The following is a 5,253-nucleotide window of genomic DNA, read 5'->3' as shown; positions in this document are numbered from 1 at the left end:
ACGTTTTTTTAAATAGCATAGCATAGCATAGCATTGGTGTCTACCCGTAGCTGCTACTTCGTTATTGACCAGGACCCCCAAACATTGCTCCGTGGACCACAGATGAAAAGTAGGAACCAATCATCACCCCTTCGCAATTTTCAAAGGTCCCTATCATGCTGATCAATACCGACGCCAGCCACGACCAGAGGTAAGACACGGGGAAGTGGATGGGAATGTTAGTCCGATACTTGAGTGATGGGACCGCCAAATGGACTGCGTCTCCGACAAAGTATCACATGAGTTTTGAGGGGTTAGTAAGATGGGTATGAGGTCAGGATTCACTGTGGTAGGTGATGCGACCATAAGCAATTTGTTTATCGGTTAAAATTTTAAAAATCTTAGGCAGCCGGCTGCGGAAAGATAGCTATCTAGGGATTTAAATATAGTATCAATTCGACCGCGATTCTCCAGAAATTCTCCGTCGGCGTGCCTTCCGATCAACGGTGATGTAGGAAGGGCTTCATTTATTGAAATGATTATTGAAATGATATAGAAAGGGCTTAATCCAGCAATACGACTTGCTAGTCTCAAAAAAAAAAAAAAAAAATAGGTACGTTTTTATAGAAAACTATAAATAGAGAACAACACAAAAAAACTCATCGGCCAACGAACGCGAGTGGAAAAAAAAAAACAATTAAAAAAAAGAAGGTAAAAAAACAGAACTGCGCGTCCCGAAAAGCACCACACTACTGATGCCATTATTTAATTATAATAGCCAATCACCCCATGCTCTCGAACAGCGACACAAAAGAGACGGAAAATAACACGAAAAAACAGGACTGCGCGTCCACACAGGCACCGCACTACTGATGCCATTATTTAATTATAATAGCCAATCACCCCATGCACTCGAACAGCGACACAAAAGAGACGGAAAATAACACGAAAAAACAGGACTGCGCGTCCACACAGGCACCGCACTACTCACAATGTTGACAAAGTCTTCGTTTTTTTTTAAATCTTCTGAAAACTGTTAGTTTGATCATACAGGTAGAACATCGAATCTGCTTCAGCTCAGCTTTAACCTGCTACACTACCCTCAAATCGCTCCAACAACTTTCAACAGTTTCCAAAACGCGGTCGAAAGTTCGTTCACCCAATTCTCATAACTTACTTGGAGAGTTTCAAACCGCAAAAGTTTTAGCCCAGGCCAACTTTCCGCTCGTGGAAAAACAACTGTTGTTGAGCATAACTTTCGCCCAGTTTCCAAGCTGAAAGAGTACAACTTCGGGGGCCCAACCCGGGCTTCAGTATTCATCATCTCGGTTCCCAAGTTACGCCGGCCGAAGGAAAATGATTAAGAAATCATGTCGCTCGGAAACCAGCGAGCTTCAAGTGCAACATAATAAGCAAGCCTCCCCACCAAGAACGGAGGGAAAAGTTTTACTTCTACTCGGGAAAACAATGTCAAGTCCAAGATGGTTTATGTTTTCTTGTGGGAAGAAGGGGGGTGCGGGGAGGTCGAATGGAAAACTCTTCCGACTTTTCGTTATGCATCGCTGATGAACAATGTTACTGGGGAAACTCGTGTCAGGAGGTCGGAATTGAAAATGGATGTTTCCTGAAGCGTTTAAAGGAAAAAACCTTCAGCAAATTCAAACAGATGGTTCGAGAGAACAAGACGTAACACCTGCAAGATAAGACAGCATTATGTAACGAAAGCTTATGCTCCAATTGACGCAGTGGAAGAAACCATTTAAGCAGAAAATTACCTTCATCCCGGTGTGGGGCGTCACCCACGCTGAAAAGGGATGAACTTCCGTTTAAGTCTCGCACCGCTTCCCATTCCCTCCCTCCAGCATCCTTAATGAGCAATTTGTGCTAAACCACACACACACAAAAAAAACACAGAGCTGCTATGTTTTGCACAAGGAATCTGCCAGGACCTGCCCTCAAGAGCATTACACAATTCAAAGTATTGTGCCAGAGTGCACAGTGAAAAATCAAATCAATTTTGCTTAAAAACCACTATCAAAATGAAGCAATTCTCTAAGATTTGTTTTGTTTTTTTTTTTTCATCCGGCTGAAGCAGTTTGCATCATTAGTTTGTGCATATAATTTTTCATACAAATTTGGCAGCTGTCCATACAAAAATGATAAATGAAAATTCAAAAATCTGTACCTTTTGAAGCAATTTTTTTGATCGTATTGGTGTCTTCGGCAAAGTTGTAGGTATGAATAAGGACTACACTGAAAAAATAATGCTTGATAAAACATTTTTTTAAACATCTTCATTTTTCGATGTGAAATCGAATTTGCAAGCAAAAAGTTCTCTAGCGAAATTTGGATACAGTGCATCGTTTTGAAGTAAAAGCCATTTTTGAGTAACTTTTTTGAAAATAGTCGCAGTTATATTTTTTTTTAAATTAGTACTCATTTTTTCCCACTTTTGAAAAAAGTTCTTTATAATTTGCTAATATTTTATTAAGATTTTTGTCACTAAAACTTGATTTGCAAAAAAAATCATTTTATTTTTTAATTTGTTTATATGTTTTAGGAAACTTCAAATGCATACTCTTCAGAAATTTCAAGAATGGGCAAACAATCTTTGATCGAGTTATGAATATTTGAATCAGAACTGATTTTTTCAAAAAGTCCAAATAGCAAAAATTTTTCATCTTCATTTTTCGATGTGAAATCGAATTTGCAAGCAAAAAGTTCTCTAGCGAAATTTGGATACAGTGCATCGTTTTGAAGTAAAAGCCATTTTTGAGTAACTTTTTTGAAAATAGTCGCAGTTATTTTTTTTTTAATTAGTACTCATTTTTTCCCACTTTTGAAAAAAGTTCTTTATAATTTGCTTTTTGAACTTTGTTGATACGACACTTTGTTGTTAAGCTATTTCCATGCAAAGATTTAAAAACAGGAAAATTGATGTTTTTTATGTCTTACCCAATCAACTCACCATTTTTAATGTCTAATCTCAGCAACTTATGGTCCGATTTTCAATGTTAAAATATGAAATATTCGTGAAATTTTCTTTTCAAAAACAATGAAAAATAAAAATAAAATTAAAGACTAACATTTCAAAAAGGTCAAATATTAATTATTTCTCAGCTTCTATATATATTTTTTTTAATGTGGGCAAACATGGGCACTTATTTTAAAAATTGAATGACGGCGACTATTTTTTAAAGTTACCTAACTTTAAAATGGTGCACTAAATCAAAATTTCACTGAAGTACTTGACGATTGAAAATTCGATTTTACATCAGAAAATGAAGTTGGCAAATTATTGTGGCCAATATTTCATTTTTTTACCAGTATTGATTCAAGAATTCACAACTCGGTCAAAGATTTTTACTCATTCCGGAAATTTCTGAAAAGTTGGCATCCCCTTAAATTAAAAAATAGTGTTTTTTTTTGCAAATTAAGTTTAAGTGAAAAAAGTTTTTAAGCCGTGCATCATTTTTTTCAGTGTAACGTTATCCGTTCCTGCAACTTTGCTGGAGACACCAAACCAATCATAAAATCCTTCAAAAGATGCAGATTTTTAAATTTGCATACAGTCATGTCTCGGTTTAGCACCGCATGTGGGGGATGCAAAACCGAGGCGTGCTTAACTGAAACACAGAGCTTATGGGAGACATTGGCTATAATCGTAAGAAAAATCATACAAACGTAAAAAAATGTTTTGCGTTTTGAAATCGGGATGATGGCAGCTATCCATTGCAATTATAATCACAAGAAAATTTTCAAAAAATATGTATTTTTCCTGAATTTTAAAAATGCATTTTTTTTCTCTAAAAACACTTAAAATAATAGTAATTGCAATATGGGTATCAAATGATCGGGTTTTTTCATAGATTTCGAATATAACACCATTTAGTTATTGAAAATACTCAACATTTGCACAAAACTACGTGTTTTCGAAAATATACTCAAAATTTCAGTTTTTACTAAATGGGTATGATGATCAGGATTTTATTCATTTATTTGGAATGTAACGACAAGATTTTTTGAAAATACTTAAATTTCACAAAACTACGTACTTTCGAAAAAAAAACTCAAAATTTCAGTTTTTTACGATATGGGTATCAAATGAGTGGATTTTTTCAAATATTTCGAATGTTATAACAAAATTTTTTGAAAACAATCAAAATTTTCACAAAACTACGAATTTTAGAAAAAAAACAAAAAAAATCGATTTTGAAAAATATTCCATTTTTGATTTTGAAAAATACTCCAAATTTCAGTTTTTACAATATGATTATCAAATGATGGAGATTTTTTCGTACATTTGGAATATAAAAACAACTTTTTTTGAAAATACTCAAAATACACAATACTCATTTTTCCCAAAAAAACATACTTTTTGAATACGTAGTTTTGTGACACTTTTTTAACCTTTTTTTTAAAAAAAATGTTATTACATTCGAAATTAATGAACAAATTTAGGTCGTTTGATAGCAATATTGTAAAAAATGAAATTTTGAGTTTTTTTTTTCGAAAATACGTAGTTTTTTTAGAAATTTTTAGTATTTTCAAGAATTTGTGTTATAACTTTCGAAACGTATAAAAAATCCCGATCGCTTGATAGCAATACATATTGTAAGAAATGAAATCTTGAGTATTTTTTCGAAAATACGTAGTTTTCTGGAAATTTTGAGTATTTTCAAAAAATGTTTTTATTACATTCAAAATGTATGAAAAATCCCGCTCGCTTGATACCCATATTGTATAAAAAATATGCATATTTTTTCGAGAAACATGACATTTTCAAATTACAGGAAAAAATCGTTTTTTTTTGTGAAAATATTCACAATATATAACTTAGGCAAAATTCAATTTAATTTCAAAATTCAAAATGCATCTGAAAGGGCTCAAAAAATGCAACAAAATGCAGGGTAGAGCATCCCGATTGGTTAATTCTAAAGGAATTTATTGTTATTTTAGTGAAAAAATAGCATAATTTTCAAACTCAAATAAAAAAGTGTTCCATCCATATATCAACTCGCTTCGACCTGCAGCTTGTAGGGGACATCTGGGACTACCATCTGAGACTGAGAACGCTTTGGGTAAGGCAGTTTAACGTATTAAATAAACACTTTTACTTTTAGTAATTTTTTTGGTTGTAAATTTTTGCTCGGGGGACACCTTAGATCCCATTTTCTGGTGATAATTTTATCATATTCGTGTTTCTGATACAATTTTACAATAGAAACATGCATAAAAATGTTCATTTGGAACCCTTTAAAAAATAAAAGTTAA

This window comes from Culex pipiens, chromosome 2 (assembly GCF_016801865.2).
Source record: "Culex pipiens pallens isolate TS chromosome 2, TS_CPP_V2, whole genome shotgun sequence".
Classification (NCBI taxonomy): domain Eukaryota; kingdom Metazoa; phylum Arthropoda; class Insecta; order Diptera; family Culicidae; genus Culex; species Culex pipiens.
This window is presented reverse-complemented; position numbering follows the sequence as displayed.